This window comes from Cinclus cinclus, chromosome 7 (assembly GCF_963662255.1).
Source record: "Cinclus cinclus chromosome 7, bCinCin1.1, whole genome shotgun sequence".
Taxonomy (NCBI): domain Eukaryota; kingdom Metazoa; phylum Chordata; class Aves; order Passeriformes; family Cinclidae; genus Cinclus; species Cinclus cinclus.
In genome coordinates this window covers 24,928,088-24,950,767 of record NC_085052.1, presented here as the reverse complement: position 1 = coordinate 24,950,767, position 22,680 = coordinate 24,928,088, and positions in this window count along the sequence as shown.

Below are 22,680 nucleotides of genomic sequence, written 5' to 3'. Positions count from 1 at the left end.
AAGCCATTTTATGGATTGCCATAATAAGGATAGGAAAGGATATTGTGATGGTATATATAAGTGTGAGGATATTGGAAATTGCCAAGGTTGTAAAACTGACCTTTGTTGTTGTCCCAGTTAACTCTGGGACAGAATTTCTCTGTGTACCTGGGGAATAGGTTAACTAGTTGAAGGTAGGATTCTGTTGGTTTGCAGACATAATGACTCCAGATGATCAGCATGAAATAATCTAACCTGAATCTATCAACTACTTAGACAAAAAAAAAAAAAAAAAAAAAAATTGTCCAATTACTCCAGCATCTTAGTATAGCAAAAGAAAGCTTACCCAGTATAAAAGTAAAAAAATTACCCTCTTTCAGCCATCTAACATTACTATTAGCTCATGGTTAACAAATAGCAGGTTAGGAAATAAGATCCTGGGCTAGTGGCCTGGTTCAGCCTGGAATGGAAATTCTTAATTCTGTTGTAAAAACTGTTTGGCTGGAACTGTAAATTGCAAGGAGTGTGACTCCCTCATTCCACAGAGCTTGTACAGCACGTCAGAAGGTTAATGAATGTCAGGGTGTGAAGCACTAATGAGACAGCAAACAGTGCTTTGAAGAGATCTGGCTTTTGGCAGCTGGAGAAACACACACCTTCTGATCGTATGATCACTGACTAGGAATGGAATTCCCAGCCAGGTCTCTACAGAGATGCTGAGTTATGGAGGAGCTCCTCTAGCCTGTGCTGCCATGGCTTTTGAGGTTTTACCCTACAACTTCAGATCCAAATGAATAATCACATTATTTCCCTTAGCATTCTCCAGGAGCAATGTAATGGGTACTTGCAATGCTGATGTCTTTAAGCTTTCATAGCAAACTTCCCTGTGCAGTCTTATTCCCTGCTGTGCTCCAAATAGCTTATGTGAAACCAGGAACAAGCAACTACTTAGGGAAGGGACAGTCAGTGACAATGGATGCCATAACCAACCCCTGCAATGAAGCAGCATGCCAGGAACAGCACTATATTTATTGCATTTATTGCAGGTGTGACAGCCTCAATGAGTAATGAAGTGCTAAAATGTGTGCTGGTTTACCACAAACTGCTGGGAAGCATATTGTTCTCATACATGCTGGGGATCTGAAGTGCCAGTTGTGCTTCTTTTCTAAAACTTCTTGGGTGAAAAGCTTGGCAATCTGCATGGGGTATTTTGTGGCTGATTAATTTTATAGATAGTGCTAGGTAAGAACCCTCTAACTTACTGAATCCAATAGCAATTTTAATCAAACTCTAGTTGCTTGCTAATTTGGAGACATAGGGTGCCACTTTATTTGCTTCTATAGACTGCTTGCTCTGCCTATCTATAAATAGTTTAAAGAAACCTTCTGGCATACCTGTTTCTTTCCAGAGGAATGGACCTACACAAGGGCTTAACTGCAAACCTCAAGGTTTCATACAAAAAGCAATTTAAGAACAGTGCAGCTAAGAAATTTATACTCCCTATTTTGGTAATTTTATAACATGACAGCAATTACAAAATCCAGATTTGAAAACAACTTGGAAACTGAAACACAAAATCCAATAATAACAAAAATATTACTTGTCATGTAGGCTACTGACCGGGTTGTGGAATGTTGCAAACAATCCCATCCCATAAGCAGACAGCTCATGTTGCAAAATATGCATGAACCTGTGCCTAACCCCTTCAAGGAAATGTGGAACTGAATGAGGATTTGTAGGAAATTCTGTTTCAGCATCAAGATCAACAAATAATATTATGTACGTTCCTGGGTCTGCTCCCTTTCTGTAATCTCCACTTTTCTATAATCTCATTGTGTAAATCAGCAAAAGCATCTTCTGAGCCCCTGTTCACAGTATGAGAACAGTAACTACATGAATCCAGTGAATCTCTGAAAGTCATTCTCCAGAGGGGGATTTCCTTTTGTCATCTGATCCAGCATCTTTGTGCCCAGTCTCCTCTGAAGTTGTCTATGCTTCAAATCTTACAAAGTCTTTACAATTAACATGTTTTCTTAATTCCAGTTTTAGATTCAGTATAGTTTCCCCTATATGGTCTGTACAAGTCCATGGATTCTTTCAAAATCAGGGTTTTATCCTCTTGAGTTTGCAAGATTTTTGGGCAAGTATCTTTGTGCTTTATTGTTTGGTACTTTTTCCTAGATGGCATATTATATGTCAGAGACAAAGAATCAGCTTCTCTGAAGGGTTTGTTTATTATTTTTTTTTGTTGGTTTTAGGTTACATTCCACTGAGGACAAGCACATTATGGAGGCCCTGAAGTAGGAAAAAACAAAAACCTGTTTCAACCAGGACAATAGAGATTTTTGAAAACCTGATGACTACAAAACACATAAATGAAAAGTTATTTCTATGACTATTTTTCTTATCACTGGGTACTCCAATGGAAGCCTTGTAGTAAAAACTCAGAAAACCCTACCAACAGCAAAGGACTTACTTTGTTGATCAGTCCTATAGAAAGAAATGGGAAAAACCCTTGTACTCACTAAAACTGACAGATACAGCTTATTAACTAAACTGTACTGCCTCTGACAAAATTACAATTTTCTGAATTCCATGCCTTTCCCTAAACTAGAGCATATGATTCTATGAATATTGTACACATAGGACATTGCTTTAGACACCTTGGCTGATCTTCCCTTACAGCTCCTAGAGCAGAGGCAGAATGGAGATTCCCATGCAAATGTACAGGTTGTGCCAGCCTGCAACATCCACCACAGATGTTTTTAGTAATCTGTACTACAATTCCAGCAAAGGAATACAGGCTCCAGGAGGTTCAAATCCAGCTGTCTCAAATGAATTCATACAGTCTTAGCTATATTCTACTTTAAAAGCACAGGTACAAAATCAAGTCATCAAGTTGAAGGTGTATTTGCAGGCTTTATCTAAGCCCTTGCTACACGTGCATTGCCTATGATAAGCCAATTAGGCTCTTTTGAGACCTGATGCCATCTGTTGAAATCACTGGCAGCCCAGCAGGCAGTAATGTCTCAGTCCCTCAGTGGGTTTCACATTTTACCACTCAGAACACCCAGTCACCCTCCCCAGAGCCAGAATGAAATAGAAAAGAGAAAAGCTTTAGTCCTTTTCTACTGTGCAATGATGAGTAAGAGTCAAAGCACACATTCGTGTGTGTAAAATCAGTTCTTGCATTTCCACACTTGCTGATTTTACCTTGAAGAGATGAAGGTTTTCTGTTGCCACAGCAACCATGTAACAAATAGCAGCATAGCTTTTACACAAATGATGTGATTGTCAGGAGTTGGAGGTAGTCAAACAGGCTTTTTATTAGATCCCCTCCAAAATACACACTTTTTAGCTAAAACAAATACTCACTTTTTTCCCCCATATTGTATATTTCTCATTTCAAAATAGTAAAAGTTTTAGTTTATATAGGATATGCCTTTACCAAGAGCTTCTAAATTTGATATATCTTATCTTTCATGCCTTAGGAAGGCATCACATTACTGCAGCATTCTTTAAAAGGCATAAACTGATTTGCATTAATGCTTCTCTCAGTGAGCTAACTGGGGGGGGGCTATAAATACAGCTCCTATCTTCAGGATTACTTAGCAATTTTGCTGCTCTGAAGGGGAAAAACAAAAGCAGAGGAAGGAATAATTATCACTATGAAATGGAAAGGGGGAGAGATTGTTCTGTACATCATCCAAAAATTAATGATGAATCTGTTGCTTCCTTTAAAAAGCAAAGAGTTATAAAAGCTAAATTCTTCAGTCTTCTCCACTTGAACATTTCCATTGAATGGGTTTCGATTAAACTGCTGATAGTGCGCTACAACAAATATTAACTTTGTCAGATTTTACTTCTAGAGAGAGCAAATTTTGTTTTTAGCTGAAGTATAATAACAATAACAGTTATCACTTCTTTGGTCCCTTCCATCTTCCTACTTTCCTTCAAAGCACTTCAAGTATCAGATATCAAGTATTAATTGGAAATACAGCCACATTTTAAGGATTAATAAATTAAGATTCCACCTCAAGGGGATGAGAAAAGTCTGGGGCATAACAATCCATAGGCCATGGTAAACAAGAAGAGGTGATTAGTTATTCTGAACACCTAAGCACTTGCTCAGCCTTTTATAAGCTGAAGAAGACAGATAAAGTTCCCCAAACAATGTCGTAGTTAAAAATTTATGGATCTGTTTAAATACAAGCACAGCGTATGTGTACAGACACTTGCTTAAAAAACAGCCACAAAGTTTAGCTGGCTGAAGTATCTTTTTTGAATTCACATCTCATCTCCTCAGCCAAAGCAATGACTTAGCTCTTGCATTAAATTTACTTTTCACTTCACACAGCTATTATACTAGCTCAAAAAAATGGCTTTCTTCCAAACTCTTAACTAACACCATGTCAAAAACTGTTCAATAGAATTACTCTCTCATGACACCCAGCAGCCAGCATTTTAGATTCTAGTTACACATTTCCACTTCACTGTCCATTCCTACCTGAGGAAGAGACTACAGTCCCAAGATCAAATTATACAGCAGATAGAGTAGGTAAATTAAATTAAATTTAGCCCTGTTTTTACTTATTTTGTGTCAAACAAATACAGAGGGGAAGGGTCTATTCTTGTTACATATAATTTCTTGTTACTCCTACAATAAATCCTGTTTCCATTGGGCACTTTTCATCCACATCTGGTTGGTTTGGCAAAGCCATAGATAAACTTCTATTTAGCTTCTGTTTAAGTCCACTCTCCTCTTTTTTACACACATGCTACAAATCCAAGATGAAATAGGTGCTGCTAGGAAGACTCATTTCTGAGTTTTCTCATTCCATCCCCTATTAGCCTCCCAAGTCTCTGTAAAGGGTTAGAAAGGTCAGCTCCAACATTTTGAAAATACTAGCCACAAACATTCCTTGATAACAAATAGCAAAGGAGCCACCAGGGCAGATTTCTAATTTTTTATGTCTTTCCAAGCTGCATCACCTGGCTAGGATAAGCAGATGCTTATTTCACCTAGCTTTAAAGCTGGCTGAGCTCTTTGTATGTTTTATGTGTTTCTGGTAAGCAGCACCTTGGAGAGCCTGCACGAGCCAATCACACTCTGCTTATTTCCATTGGGATTTCTCTCCCAATATATGCTAGTTATGCCTAAAACATTTATAGAACAGCTTCCATTTTAAAAAAGAACTCAAAAACCTAACATACCATAGAGCAGATTCACTTCACCTACACCAGGCACAGGGAGCAGTTTGACTGCTTTCACTTCTACCATGATGTACATTTTGAGGATTTCTGTGAAGAAGATATGCCCACCTAACATTTCAGACAGAATTTAGGTAGCTATACATTAGGCTATTACTGTACAATATGGAGTGATATTCTGACTACAAGTACTAAAGACTACAAAGGGTGAAAAAGGTGTGAAAACTGCCAAATGGATGTTAAATGTCCATCAGCTTAAACAATACTGATTTTCCATCTCATTAACAGTAGCTTACACAGAGTAGCCTTCTTCACCAGGGTTGCTATAAGGTTTGGGGTTTTTTTGTTTGTTTGTTGGTTTTGGTTTTGTTTCAAGAAATAGGAACTTCTCATAAGACATTTAATTAAAAAAAGATGGAACTTTTTCCAGTCAAGAATGAACATTTTGATTTATAGTAAAATGTGCTCCACAGTAATTAGCAGGCCAGGGTACATCAGTGGGACTGGCAAGTTTCTATTTCAAAATTCTAAAAAATACCTCTTGAAAACATATTGCCTGTTTCCAGGAAAGTTCCCTTCCTAGCATGACAAGTGAGAGAGGCTTATTGCCAGTGCCTCTGTGCTGCATGGCTCAGGTTTAACTGTGGTGTGCACTAGATGCACTTTCCCCAGGTTTCCTAGAGCTTCTAGATGGTTCACAGGCTGGTTTGGAGGACACCTGGGATAGGTTTGGAGTGATACGGCTCAAGGTTTTCAACCCTATTTATTTTACACATACTGGAATTGCAAGGCAAGTTCAAATAAAAGCTTACAAGGGCAGGGGGGTGGCAGACATATCCCACATAGGCAATAAAAAGGGTTTTCTGCAGCTGCTTTTTCTTCCATACATGACTGGTCACAGGCAGACAATATCATGGCAGAGTCCATGCCACATACTGTAATGCTACGCAGAGACTCCCAAAATAACCCAATCATGCCAGCTAATAAATTAACTGAAGTGCCTTAATTACTTCCTCATCCAAGTTCATTAATTCTTTTGAGAAATATCTTGCTAAAGCAGTAAGTATAAGCATCTCTGCACGACACTGAATTATGTCCCAAAGATTGAGAGCAGCAAGCAGCTGTGGCAGATTTCAAATTTTAAGATAAATGAAGAAAAAAAGAAGCCTTTTGACTTTTGTAACTACCCGCCTGCCCACTGCATCAAATTACACTATATGAGAAGTCAGTTAGTATTGTTTTTTTTTTACTTATTTGAGAAATGCTGTTTTGGTAATTAAGTAAAAGTGCACACGTGGTGTACTCAAGGAAATTGTATTGTGCTTGAGAAAGAAGCCAGGCTAGTACAGCCATGGAAATTGAACCACTCCATTAAAGCAGAGACAAGTATAGCATGGATAGTAGAAGTGCAAGCTGCCTCCACAGCTCTGAGAGACAAATAACATCAACCATGGCCACGAGGGGATGGATTTAAGCATCAGGGTAGCACTGCACCTCTCCAGCCATACAAAACTGGGCCTTACTGAGTGCCTGTCAGGGAGTGCCAGCTGCATGGTGAGGGCAGCTGCCCACAGGTCATCAGACAGAAGTCATCAGACAGTTTACTGAGCACAAAGAGCCAAACAGATAGTAACAAATTTTTGTCATAATAACCAGAGGAAAAAAATTCCTCATGCCATTGCTAAACTTGTGAGCCTTTTTTCTTTGTTATTTTAGCAGACACCCGTAAGAGAGATGCTGGCCCCCAGTTTCATAGTTTGTTGAAGATATGTAGAAAGCAGAACTTTATTCAACCATGCACAGCCCTAACCTTTGCTGCTATATTCTTCTGCTGAGAATCTTTAAAAGACATTACCCCAGTTCAATACTGCTACTGCCCAGTTTTTGTTCTCATTTCTGTGCCAAGAAAAAGGAAATCACCATCAGTGCTGCATGTCTTCCTGCTATCTCAACATGCACAGACTGCAAGACCTTTTGCAGAGGACAGCAATAATATGACAACAGAGATAAATTAGGAATACTAGATCCTTTGCCATTCTAGCTAATTTTTCATCCCACAGATATTCCTGAGTTTTTTAAACAGTGATATTAAGGCCCTTACTGGAAGCCATGAAACGGTGCAGTCATTTTGGTGGATTCAGAAGAGGAAGTTGAAAGAAGACACTACACCACCCCACCAGTGTCAATTTCTCTTACTCAGGTAAAATTCTGCTGGTAGTTACACCCTGAAATACATTCTGATGCTCACCAGCAAGAAGCAGCCTGGGTAGGGGGGCTGGAGGGGCTTGGTGGGGAAGGGCACAGGAACAACATGGAATAGCTGCAGCATTTGCATCACTCCCTCAAAACTTGGGTTCAAGTACCACACTCCTGATCTTGGGTAAAATACACCCAAGCTGAGCCTGACATGTACTGAAATTCTGTTCTTTAAGCTAAAATCAGTCACGACTATATAAGCATCAATGTAGCCAGATTGTGCCACTGGTCAGAAAGGAAGACATGCAGATAGAAGGGTAGTCTAGAAATTATTGCAAGGGCTTTGTTCAGGCTGCAGAGTTTTGGGGGTTTTGTAGTACATACAAAGTGCCAGAAGCTCCAGAGAAGCTTATAAAGAGTAAGCATGAGGCAGGAAGGCTGATAGTTTTAATTTAAGACTCCTGCTTACTGAAAGTAACAAACAGTAGAGAAGTCATTGCTCAACACAGGAGACTGATGTAACACCTGTAACCCAGGGGTAGATCAGAAAAGCCCTTGTTGATGGGTTTTTTGGTTTTATTCTGGAGGAGAAAAAAAAATTAAGATAAAGAATAAACCTTGAGAAGGCTATCAAGAAAGTGGAGCTAGGCTCTTTACTGTGGTCCTGAATGTGAGACAATGAATATAATTTGGAAAAAAAAAAAAAAAGCGCTTCAGGCTGGGTATAAAAGAACAATTTTTGTCATGAAGGTGGCCAAACGGAATAGGCTGCCCAGAGAGGTCTTGTCATAGCCCTCTTTCCAGGTTTTCAAAACCAGATCAAAGTTCTGAACAACCTGGTTTGCTCTCACAGCTGACCCTGAGTTGATCTGGAGTTCGAACTAGACACCTTGTGAGGTTCCTTCTTCCAATGTGTTTTATCTTAGGATCCTAGGATCTGCCAAAAATAACTCAGACATAATTCTAGAAAAACAATCCATACATAGGAAAGATCAGTGAATCATTCAGTCAAAGGGGAGAAGGCATGTATAAAACAGACAGGAAAGCCTTACACATAACTCTTTCGGATGCATATGAAGACGTATTAACTTTGCTTTTGCTAGATATAAAAGCTTCTATCTGGAGATGAAATGCTACCTTACTTGTGAAGAAAACAAAATCAAAGTACTTTCTCATCAAAATTGTCCCACTACAATAACCTCCTTACAAAGTAGAGTGTTTATGATGAATGTTGTTTTTATTAAGATCATTTTTCCTTTCACAAGAGAACAGCTTTATTTATTTTATTTCAGGGAAAATTGACTAAACCAAATAGACAGTAGAAGTCTTCACCCTATGTCAGCAAGGAGTAAAAATCTCAGAAAACTCTTCTCCTTTTCATTCCTTAAAAGTTTAGTAGCTGTTCTCCCATCCTTAAAATATTCACCAGGTTTCTTTTTCTCCCTTTCTCTCTCAGTCAGTGGGTAAAAGACAAGTTGCACATTGCTGTCCTGTGATTCATCCTGGATGCAAAAATACCCTTTTAATATGACATGTGGTGTTAATCACCATCTTCCTGTCACTTAATTCAGAGTTGGCAATTTTCTAGCATCTTCACTGAGTGTCCATGTGTACACTATTTCCCATTTATTTGCTGCATCCAAGTCTGAGTAGCAAATGCAATTAAACCCATCTATTTCAGTAGGTTGTTTTTTTCTTTTTCTTTTTTACATATTCAGAACCTGCCTCATGTTTAGACAGTGTTAGGTTAAACTACTCTGAATCCCAGTGGATATAAACAAACATATATTTTAATACACGGGGTTTTTTTTTGTTTGTTTGTCTTCATCCATGCCAGTGTACTCCTCTAAACTATTTATTTGTATGAGAGGAAAGCCAAGAGCATTTTTCCACCCCTGCCAACAATCTGATTGCTCTTTGGCTCAAGGTGCTCAATATATTCCAGACTAGAGAAGGGAAGTTACTTGTCCTCAACAGCTTGGCAGTGTTCTGATATGTTAAACAGATGCTTGTGTTTTGCACCCAATTCATAACTACTTATCACTGGTAGACTTAAAGATCTTATACATTAGCTCTTCTTGACTCCCAGGGGTCAAGATGTGTATTAAAACACCTCATTTGTTTATCTTCTGTGTCTGTGCTTTGTGTTAGTTCTATTGGAAAACTTTGTTTAGCTCAAGTTGCAGCATTAGGATTTGAATGTGATTCTTGGAGCTGGTCCTTCTGAGTACCTAAGGTTTTGCAGACAATTCCTCTGCTAAACTCCTTGTGTCAGTTCTCACCAGGAGGCAAATTCAATGAGACCTGTGAAAACTGCAAACAAGTAACAGCACTATATAATGAATTTATAAAAGAAATTCTCAATCTCATGAAAGTTCTTGGACAATTGTCTACGAAATGAACAGTTCAAAATTCCCTTGTGTAATTCTACAGCTAATACATGTCAGTCTCCCTGTAACAATATGGGGAAATGGAAGATGGGTTCTGAGTTCATAAGTACTTCCTTAAAATAAACCTAAACTTCAAGTAGTGTGTGACGTTAGGAATTATCTTTTTGCCACCCATTTGCTCATTCCCAAATAACACAACTTCTCAACCACCTCACTGCACCCTCCACACCTCATTTTAACCAATTTACATACCATTCACTCAAAATGAATAATAAGTTAAATAGCTACCCCATACTAGAACATTTCAGCCTAAAAAGTGCTAAATTTACATAGAACAATATGAACTTGAAAAATATTTGCATAAACACTAATGGACAGCTACTGTACTAAAGCATCCAGTGTAACACACAATAGAGAGGATGCTCTCACTGTCAGGGTTAGGTCACAATCAATTGTTATAAAGTTACCTCATATAGAGAAGCTAACATGGGAAATTTAGATTGTGGATATTGTTGATAATCAAGGAGCAGAGCAAAAAGATAATATGAAGGAGGCTGAGGAGTAAAAGGAAGGCACTAATAAAAGATGGTATAGCGCAGCCAGAAGAAACAGAACATAAGCATTATTTGAATAGCATCAAAAGTGTATATTTGGTAGTAAAAATAACAAAATAGCTCTAGTTAAAAAATAAATATGATTCTGTAGGAAAAGATTTTTCAACTTAGTGATAATGCTGTATAGTATTATCCCTAGTAATAAAAATTGTGATTTTAATAAGAACCAAATTGAAAGAGTAGTCTCAGAGAAACGTAGATTTCTTTTTTCATCCTTTCACATTAAACCTACTCAGCAAAATGGATCATAGAAGAATTACGTACAAAAGAAAGAATAATTTAGGCCAAAAATTTTATTTATAATGTCCAATTAAGATACACCATCACAAGACAAATATTCACTGTTCTGGAAATATAATTGCATTCAATAGCACCCAGACAAAAGTTACAATAGGAACCTAAATAATAATCAAGGACATAAAGCAGTGATGCATAGAACAAAATTTTAGCAAACAAATCGCTTGTCACTTCAGAATGGAACAACATAGTTTAAGATGTAAAATAGTTGCCAGCAATATTCTTGGTTTGAAACTGAAGCACAGTTTGTGTGCTGAGGTTGCTACATCACAAGAGCCTGCCCAGTTTCTGTGTGGATTTGGGTGTGAGATTGTTTCCATAGGTGACACGGGAAAATATGTGACACAGATTTTGTCTGCACGTCTGTGAAGGGTCAATTGTTTGGAAAGAGGCCAAGACAGGAGGGCAGAAAGGCAGGAATTGATGTAACCCTGCATCACCTGCTCTCTGTACCAATGAGCACCTCTGCTCTGAGCAGTTTTACAAGCACTCAGTTATTACAGAAAAGAAAAAAAAGTGTCTCCAGATATATTTTTGAACCATCAGAAGTAGAGAGTATCTTTCATTTGGACAACTAAGACTAAAACTGCATCTGGCTTAGATGCACAGGGCATGATCAAGGGATGACTCTACATGGGTCTATAAAACTTAAAGCAACAGGAAGAATAAGGTCACCAGTGCTATTCTCTATGTAAAAACACAAGTACAGTGTATCACCTGAAATGATTAGCCAGTGAGATAAAACAAAGAGAGGTTTTTCATTCAACCTGTCTAGACCCTAGAGTTCACTGACACAGGACAAGACAAGCAGGAGGGAAAAGAATTTTAAACTGGCTGACCATACTTTGCATGTTTGATACTCCCTCCATCCTGGCCTTAGTGAACAAGTAGAAAAAAAATATTTGTAACAAGAGAGATGCAAAAGCCCTGTTACTGCTCTATAACAATCTGGGTTTGAGATTCCATCCTCCACTTTTATTGTTCAGCTATGTGCCACATAACAGCCTGTCCTGCTCCTTTTGTACTTACATCCAATCCAGGAGCCTTAGCACCCATGCACACAGGATGTTCTAACACAAAATTTTCCAAGTGTTGATTTATTGAAGATGTATTAGCCTTGTGACTAATGCTGGGTTTTTTGAACGTGTAAGTCTGTTGTTCAATAGGCCTTTTGAGAAGCCACTGCCAGCTTTTTGTTACTGCTATTTTAATGTCTTTCCATAGAAGCATGATCTCCTATTTTATAGCAGCCAAATGAGCACAGGAAAATTAATAAAAACCTTGTTAATGCACGTTGATCTCTACATTTCAATGTAGGCACTGTGTTCCAACAAGATACACTGGACAAGGAATTAACTCATTATGTTTTTAGGGGTTTCATTCATATGACACCTCTTTTAAAATGTACCTGCATGCTGTTAATTGTACATAGAAAAAAAGCATGTTGAAAATATATGTTTACAAAGAAGTAGCAAACAAAATACAAAGTCTGAAACCAAAGGGCCTACATCAGATTTTGTATGCCAATGGCTTCAAACCTTCATATTTGCTGTTCCAAAAATATTATTTATGTTGTCAGAAAAGGATATGTGAATCCAGCGCTCTAAAACTTGCATTAGCACTTGAATTTAGTCACAATTATATTCCACAAAGTGAATCATACACCACGTTTCCAAAGATTCATGCTATTCCAAAAATCTAAACTGCACAGGATTTATACTTTCATTCAGTTCTCTAATTTACTTGCCTCTGCCTGCAACTAAACCATACCTCACTTCCACTTATCTCACTTTCAACATAGCCAGGATAAAATTGTCTCAGCATTAAGTATCAGAAAAACAATTCCCATATTGGAGGAAATTGTAATTTGGAAAGATAATGAATCAGGGGTATCCTGGTTATCAAAATCCCTGAATAATTTCTCAACTGTAGGTCACAAGTAGATCAGGCAGTGTCCAGGTTGGACTGCACTTTGGTTACCTCTGGCTGTCCCCTTTTGAAGTTTTGTCTAAATTGGATACTTCCCAGGTGAAGCCACACTTGTTTTTTAAGCTGTCCTTGGTCCCCCTCTGCTGCCAATTGCTTTCTGACCTACAACAAGCCCTGTGATTTCCCACCAATACTTACATCACCTGGTACTCCACCAGAAACAGCAATACTGGGAATGCTGACCCATGAAGAAAGCCATATGGCTGCAGATGTTCCTGAGTGCCATGATGTCTAACCCACCTTACAGTGAGCCAGATGCCATGGTAATTAAAAGCTGGACACCATCCAGAGGCTACTGCATAACTTACCTCCAAAATTCTTCACTATGTAGAGATACAATAATTTTATCAATAATTAACTTCAGGAAAGAAAGGTTAATGGGAGCTACAGCAACAGAACAAATATAATCTAAGACATGTACTTACAGAGAATTATGGGTCACCCCCACATCCCCACACACGCATTGTTGGTCTCATTCATGTTTAGATACTCTCTAACCAACTATAGTGCAGTGAACAGTTATGAAGGTTCATTTATTTTCACTCATCTTTTACTCATTGAATTCCATCTTTTTTGCCAATAAGAAAGCTTAAAAATAATTATCACCACCAGCGTGAACATTTGTGCTTCAATGCGCAAACACTTGTGCTAAACAAACCTCAAAGGGGTATGTCCTTTACCAAAGCAATCTCATTAAAAATTTTAAATGCATATTCAAAGGAAAACCTTCCCTAGTATTTCTCCCTTAGCTCTGAGAGCACAGAAGAGACATTGTCTACAGCTTTCATTTCTACAGCTTTTTTTATTTTTATTACCATCAAATTAAATGAAAAATATTGTGAAGTGGAAGATCTGGTACAGCATCTCACAGACCTGACAAAAGTGCAATATACTAGCCAGAATTTTTTTATTCCTACAAAACTCAAGACATATCTTCTTTGCATGCTCTAGAGAAAATATCCTTATTGATTATCAGTACATCTCTTTGAAGATTAAAATTACTGAATGTTTCTTCATTACAGGACATTTTTATCTTCAACACCCTCAACAGATACAATCAAAAAGGATGTGCTTACAAAGAGAGGCAATATTTTTCTCTCTGAAGACAGGGAACTTATAGCAAATCTATAGAGGATATTTGCATTTAACATCATTAGCTAACTGTGCCCATTCTTGGTCACACATCAACATCAGAGCCAGCCTTTTAATGCCGTTCTAGGTTATGTGTTTGGACACAGCCACAGCAAAAGAAACATGACTGTGATCATTGGACTAGTTTTGATTTTACTGCTTATTACACCTCTATTCATTGCATAAACATTATAGCAAGAGGAACCTTCAGATGAAATTATCACCTGGATTATCTCACTAAGTAATTGAACTTTGATCTCTTTTACTGATTTCTATAGAAATACAAAGTGACCCTTCAAAAGTAAAAGTTATTTTAAGGAAATTTAAGAGGAAAAGTTTCCTTAAGTTTAAGGAAACACAAGAGGAAAAGGATAAGAAAGAAATGTATAGGACTTACAAACAAGCTTTTCTTGGGAGGCCCACTCGTTCTAAGAACCTACCATAATTGGGAACAGATGAAATGGTTGTCCATAAGCCTTTGTCTTAACCTGATTTAATCAGAGTGCATTCCTCTGAGCTCACAGGCACTGTTCCATTCTTTGCAAAGTTTCTTTGTCAGGTCTGGGAATTTGGAGCCAGTCCAATCTGATTAGTTAATCAATAAAGGTATAGAGGACAAAAGTGCTCTTCTACTAAAGAGTTTGCTATTCATTCAGCAGCTTCATTTATGTTACTATCCTTGACACCTTCGTGCAGGTCTCCCTTAGGACTGATTTACTGGTTTTAGTTCTGAGAGCGTGAAAAAGAAATAAAATCAGGCAGGCGCCAGTAATGCCAATTAGAAATAAACACAATGTGTCCCACTATGGCCATAGGCCACATGAAGAGATACGGGCAAGGATAACTGAGTATTGTACTGTCTGTTTTTTAAAGAAGGAAACATCCCACTGGTGTCACCCACTGGCCTTCTGGCCCTCTGGAGCCAACACCCTGCCACTGCCATTTCTCTGTGACTCAGGGCAAGGGCATAAGCACGGAGGAGATAAGTGCAGCTGTGATATGAGCTGCTCAGATACTGTGGGAACAGAAACCAGGTAACTGTCCAAAGCAGAGACTTTTGCCTGGACAGAAAAGAATGTCTTCCCTAATGCATAGTAGGATCTATTAAATAGAATATTAACTAAATATAAAAATAATTAATATCCCTTTGGACTAAAAGACAGATTCAATAATTTAGTAAGGAACATAAGTCTGCCTAGAAAGAACAAAATGACAGCGCATCAACTTTCCAATGTTAACACTGAAATTTGGATATGCAAAATTCACACTACAATCCAAAACTGCAGTAATAAGAATAAAGAACAGCCTTTCAGCACTTTTTGGATCACAATTCACATGTGTAGATGAGATCATGCCAGCCCTATGGTTCGTGGCAAGAGCATGACAGTAACCAAGACAACAGCACAAATGCTTCCTGCAAATTCCTCTTGTCAGAGTTTAGAGAACATGGTGACCAGCATATTCTTTCCTCCAGATAAAACCCAGTCATTTATCTTAACACAAGTTCTCATTAAGACTGAAGCTTGTCTCAGCTAATCAACATTAATCCTTGCTTTATCATGCCCAGTTTTAATCAGCTGTTGCATAGTTAGGGGCTCAAATTGGGGAGCAAAGAATCCATAAGTGGCACCTCAACACAAGCAAATCCAAAATTCTTTGGGGGAAATTGCACAGGGTAGAAATACTTCTCTGAGAATGGGCCCTACAGGTATATTGCCCTACCACTGATACTCTTCTGCTGCATTACATTGTATTAACAGAGTACTTAAGCATAGCTATTTATTTCTCTACCTCTCTTAGATCTAAATGCAGTTAAGTCCTCCAAGTTTGTGGATTAGCATTTAATTTGAAATCTGATGCCTTCTTTAGGAAAGGATGAACAACTTTTTCATATTAACCATTCTTGAACTCTAGCAACTCCAGCATAGCCTAAATACATTTCTGAACTTTGAAATAGTTTTCATTAGATTTCAGTGCACCTCTGCTCTTATTGCTCTCTAGGCAGCTGAATGCTTATTTGTACAAAACCTTCTGAGTTATGTTCATCATTACTTTCAGGTTCATGGCTGCTTTAGTTTCCCTGACAACAACAGAATGAGTTTATTCTTTACATTCATTTGTTTTCCCACTAATAAAATTCTTGGGTCACATAAGTTCATTTCAAAGAGGTGTCTACTTTTTGCTAAGTGCCATAATATGTCAGTCATCCAGACATGTGATGTCTTCAGCTTCCTAATTCTCCTTGGACTGTGTCAGGACACACCTTCCCTTGGCACTGACCCACAAGCCCAGTCCAAATGCCTTTTTGCTTCACAACATCCTTTAGATGAGCTGCATTTTCTAACCTGCACTTCTTGGTACAAAAAATTACATGCAAGAAAACAAGTTTCTGTCTATTCTGGTAGCCAGTCATTATCAAATCCCAGCTAATTCCTCCCTTTTGGAGACTGAGGTACCATCTGGAGTCACGATAAAAGTAATTTTAATTTTTATTTAATATTCTTGCTGTTATTTTTTGCTTAATAAACTCCAAAGTCGTAACAACTTCTTTTAAACAGAAGGGCTGCAAAATCCACCCACACAAAATTTCCCACAGGTATGTGCACTAAAAAGACGCCATAAATTTAGGACTCATTTCTTACTAGGGTTTCTGTATTTTATCAAGTCACTGTGACAGTGCAGACAGAGTGAACAAAATACCAAACTTCAATGTCCCTTATAAAATCAGTTCCCTTTATACTGATTAAATTTCTCTATCAATAGCTAATTATTTCCTAGTACAAAATTTCACAACTGAACTTTTTTTTTTCTCTGAGAATCCACATTTTCTTGTGTGCTAGGCCACATCTAAGCTACTTCAGTATTTTCTGGCCTATGTTTTTAAGAACTCAAATTTCTCAAAACTGCCTATGTTCTCAGGGTAGGTTTCATGGAAGAAATCTCATTAACGTTTTATAATATGATGAAGAGAGATAAATTTGAGGTTAGCTAATAGACATAGGGCATCCTCTGGGGAATCTTATTGTTGACATTAAAACTCAAGAGCTGTACTTTTCTGCTCCTTTACTTTAAGATTGAATAGACTTTTAAATAAAAAGAAGTTATGGGTATGGGGCATTGCAAGCTTGCTAGCTATTAAATAATTGTATCTTCACACTTCCTACTCTAATGGTGGATTTGGAGAAATATTACTCAGTTATAAACAATCACAGAAATTGATTGGATGCTAAAGCAGAAATATACAGTGGAGTTGTTCCTATTTGTCCAAGAAAGCTGTTGCTCATTTTAATGTTGTAGTTTTCCCTCATACTCTTCTGCTGCATTGTGATTAAAGTAAAAGGCCCAACAGGCAGAAAAAAAAAAAAGTGTGAAGTTATTGCACTGATATAACCTGCTCTGGAAATTGAACATGACTGAGATTATCTTGGCATGCTTTCATAAGAAAATCATCTACAGGTCCTTCTGTAATGACAATCAGAAAACCATTTGATTTGAGACAGATTAGTGTTGGGAAGGTGTTTACAACAGGTCAAATGCATATGCTCTTTCATGGTCATTAAAAAAATAACTATAACATACTTAGAAAGAATTCATAAACATTTTAACAAAGTATATTTTGTTGCGACTTGTAACTATTGATCAAATTCATTGATGAATCCTGGGTTTAAATGTGTGAATTTCAGCTTTTCCATAGATTTTGTGCAGATTAAGAATCACACATCTGTACATGTTCAAGACTACAAAAATAGTCAAATCTCAGGAAGGATTTGAAGAAATTTAACTTTTAGAAGTTAAATATATTGGGAATTCTCAAAGAAAACAAAATTTTCTAATAGGCATGGAGCATCTTAGAGAATCGACTGTCCCCTTCTCTCTCTTTTCAACATACTCTTCCATAATGTATCTAAATTGTACAATTTCTAACTTATATCATCTTAACTAACTTATGCTGCTGATTAAGTCTGCATGTACATTCTTCTTTTATGATCTTTTTAAAGTTCCAATGTTGTCAATATAACTAAGCTAAATTAAATTAAAGCACATGAAAAGAGAAAAAACCAGCCTGTCTCCACTAATGTTTTTAAAGGACTCTCAAACTATTAAAAAATTTGCAAACATTTTAAACTAACAAGGGCACATGCCTTTTTTAGTCATTAAAAAAATCATCGTTCTTTTCTTGCATTAAAGATGAAATCATTAGACACCTAACTGTCAGACTGAATTTCCTTCTGCTTATGGCTTAAACTGGCTCTCGAATTACTACTGAATGGCTCCACTAACAATCCTTAATTCTGCCAGCCTTGCTTTAGATTTCATTATGGAAAGTTCTAAATTTTAGATTCTGAAATGTAAAGATGCACCCCATATAAGATCTTTTCTATGCAGGTTCAGAATGTGATTTATTGAAACCTGTGTAAAAAGATTGAGTATATGGACAATTATAAATAAAAATATTTAATACGTATGTATTTTACATGCACCCAGTTTTCACTTGGCAACTGGTGTACTAAGAAATGTGAGCATTAATATTTTACCTCCATAACACTGTGGCACTGGCTGGATGCAGGCTTTCTCCAGATCAGGCATTGGCCATCACTGCCAGCAGTCATAACTACAGTTAACACAAATGGGTTTCTTGTCACTATAACTACTATAAATTCACTATTTATCCTTCACCTGAAGCACTGAACAAATTACAGGGAGAGGGCAATAAGCAATCTCTGAAGACAGCCAACAGCCGGGGCTGTCATCCACAACCATAAATCATCATTCCTTATCTTGTGTATGCACCCAGCCACAATTCCATCTGTAAAGTACAGCTGGGACCTTTAAAAAGTCCCACACATTAACTGCACCATGTTTTCTGAAGAGCTCGTGTGAGACAATCTGAGCGAGTTTTATCAGAGTAACGTCACAGAATCTCAACATCCCAGAGCCTAGCTCAGCACCCCTCATTCCTCCAGGCAGTGGATTCTGCAGAGCCATGCTGGTCCCTTTTATTCCTTCCTTTGCAGATTCCACACTGTAGAGATCCAAAAAGCTCGCAAGACTTTAAAGACCCTCCCTCATGCTCCTTGTTATCCCCTACTTAAAAAAAAACAATAGAGAAACAGACATTACACCTAGTGATGAATTCTCTGCTAAAGCAGAGGTAAAAGGGGAGGTAGAGATGGTTCCTGAATTACATTGTTAGTGTACAAAGACTGATTGAGAATATTCTCTGCTTCTGAGACAACACATTCACCAATATACCTATTGGGATGGTTTCAAAATCTCTTTGCTTTAGTCTTGTTTCTCCCAGAGAGCACAGCCATGTCAGGTGTTTTGAAGTCTGGGACAGCTGGAGTTCACTTCAATGATCCCCCACCAGGACACCATTACACAGGTTAACTGCTGTAACAGAGATTTTGGCAATAGTAACTAGAACTCCTGACAAGAATTTTCTACTAAAATAATCTCATTTTACAACAGCCATGGTTTAACCCTAGCTAGCAGCCAAGCCCCACACAGTGACTCACTCACTCCCCCACCAGTGGGATCAGGGAGAGAATCTGAGGGGTAAAAGCCAGAGGATTGAGCCAAAGACAGTTTAATAGAGAAAGAAGGATCTGCACACACAAGTAAAGCAAAGCAAGCAATTAATTCACTGCTGCCCATGGGTAGGTTTTTCAGCCATTCCAGGAGGGCAGGGCCAAATCACACAAAACAGGTCCTTGGGAAGACAAACACCATCACTTCAAATGTTCACTCTTTCCTCCTTCTTCCCCTCAGCTTTATCTACAGATCATGATGTCACATGGTCTGGAATATCCCTTTGGTCACTTTGGGTCACCTGTCCCAGCTGTGTCTCCTCCCAGCCTCCCATGCACCCCCAGACTCCTCACCAGCGTGGCTGGACCAAAAGCAGAAAGTCCTTGGCTCTGTGCAAGCCCTGCTCAGCAACAACAAAAACATCTCTGTACTATCAGCTCCGTGCTCTGCCAAAGCCAAAATGCAGCCCTATATGAGCCACTGTGAAGTAAATTAACTCTACCTCAGCCAAAACCAGAAGAACAACATAGCTTGAAGTCCTCAAAAGCCCATGAACCCACAATAATTATTTATTCAATAATTTAGAGTCCATTTTGCAGATTAATGTCATTTTCCCCCATATAACAACCTTCTGAATCAATATGCCATTAGAGTATCAAAAATAGTTTAAGGATCAATGAGGTATAAAACTTACATTGCTGCAAAATATTTATTTTTCAGTGAACTGTAAGCTGGTCCTTTGCTTCACTTGTTTTATTTCTTTTCCTTCTACCTTAGGCCTTCCTCTGATATGCCAGTCACTCATGGTCCACAACAGACAGGAGTCTCTATGACAGGTATAATAGATGAACTTGATAATCATTTGCTCTTCTCTGCTTGCCAGTTATTTACATCCCCAACCTGATTCTTCCCCCAGCTTTTTTAAAATGCCATTAGTTAATATTTGAAAAGTCACCTTGCTACCAAGCCCAGGCCTTAATCAACACAAAAATCGGGGGGGGGGGGGGGGGGGGGGGGGAAGGGTCTTTAACACCAAGTGCTTCTGTTATTTCAGAGGTTTTTTACAGGGCTGACAGAGCTACCTGTTCATTGCCACAAGCTCTGCCTTTCTGAGAAACACTGTGCACTGCTGCAAGACATGAATAAGAGTCGTGGAGGAGAATACTGCCATGGAAATACTTACAAATGCCTTCATTTCTGAGTCACACAACCACAGGGAGTTGCTGGATTGCTGGGAGTGACTCAAGTGTTTATTGCCCAGTTGCAAATTATATCCCAATTATGTCTGGATTCTGAAAGCATCCCCTTCTCTCATAATTTTCTCTCATTAAATGAGCTCTACAGCTCCTCCTCCTGAAGCTACTGTGTTGGTTTTGCTTTTCTGTTCTCTTCTCTAAACACATCCAATGGATGTCACAGCTCCAAATATAGTTAGACTAAAAGCCTTTGCCCAAGCACCTTTTGATGCTAAAAGATATCTTAAAGGAGATAGGGTTTTTTTCAGAAATATTCCCTGTTCCTCACAGTCATTTATAATCAGACCTTCATGGGAAACTATCATCTGTTTTCAATAAACAGTCCAACTGCAGAGAAAAGGTGTGCAGCTCCACTTACTTCCATCATCCCTCTACTGCAAATTCATCCTTTGTTAAGACATAAGTTACTAGGTGGTATTTGAGAGTTACTTGTGCTTCTATACAGAATGATTCTCCAAAACTAATGCACACATTTTACATTTCCTCATCTAATATGCTGCCAATTTCTTGGTGTTTCTGAATTGTCCAGGCTCAGTGGGCACTAAGTATTAAATTTTGGTCTCATCGTATGGATCTCTGTTTTCAAGTCTTTGAAATCTAGAATTTCTAATAGCCGTTCCATGTTCAAAATGTAATATCCATCAAAGCACCTTTGAATGCTTTAACCCATCTACTAAGTGCTTTGACTAGCAAATGGAACAGGGGTCGGTATCTTACTCTTAGCCTTTCTAAACCTTTTGTCTTTATCTGCATAGTTCCATGACTTTTTTAAACTAAGGTGTACATTCTGTTCACTTTGCAAGAGAGATAATTGGCAAATAACCTCTTATATAATGAAGCAAGAGTGACAGTATAAAGGCTAATCATTTGCAGACAGTCATGCATTGCCATAAAAATTTGCAACTTAACTGTCCTGTCAAGAGATGATCAGAACCACATTTTGAGTTGCCAAGCAGAGCCTGCTCAGTCTGTCCCTTGGACAAGCTCTAATAAGTTACATAACTTAAAATAAGTTCCCTAAGCAAGAAAAAATGTCCAGTCAAAGCACAACTGTCACCTTTCCAAGATTGTTGTGGAAACCCTGCATCTCAATTCATCTCTGCACACTCCTCTTCAACTTAGATTCCCTGGATGCTATCAAAGCAATTGTAGTTGGAAGCACAACAGCTGTCATTAGGAAAGGCAGAACTGCATGTTATTGATCTACCCATGCCTTTGTCCTCTCTCTTCACCACCACCCTGTCCCCTGCTCTCAGGATGCAATTGGTGATAAAATACTTGTTCACTTAATTACTTTCATTAATGATGAATCTCAAGCTTCAAAACATGCAACAAAGACAAGACACTAATTAGGTATTGAATTGTCTTTATCAGATCAAGTTCAGTTAATCCATGATTGTTCCCATTTAATTATTTCAGAGAGTATATATTTTCTTCTTACAATTACCATCCACTGAAAACAGTAATCTTTTAGCCCCAGTATAGCCAACCATTTTATTATGACATCTTTGGGAGATGTATAAAAAGCATAAAACGGAAATATTTTGAAGCCAATTCAGAAGAGCAACAAGAAATCTCAAGAAATCTGAGTCTCCTTCTGATAAAAGGGAAAAATCAAAGGTATAAGGAAAAATACTATTTCTTTTAAAAATTAGTATTGTATTATCTATTTCATAAAATTATGTGCCACTTACTGATTTATTTTCTGACCTCTGTACCACCACATCAAAGCTTGCTGGTTTCAACCATTATGCAAAACTGTGAAACCCTGATGTACAGATTTCACTGCTATGAAGCTACTGTCTCCCTTCTTTCCCTTCTTGTGAAGTGTTGTAGTTTTCTGTGGCACATGTCCTCCTCACAGGACTTTTAATACAACCAAAATGCTGATACTTTCAGAGCAAAGATACTCAGGTTCCAGTAAAACAAATTGTTCTAAATAGCAGCGTAGCCTTGTAACAATGGATAAAATGCCTTCCATGAGGAGTAAAAATATTCTGACTTAGCCCCTAAGCTCAGAAATATATTTCCTCTGATACTTACCTGCTCACAGAATTCCCACTACTTCACGGATAATGCTTTCCC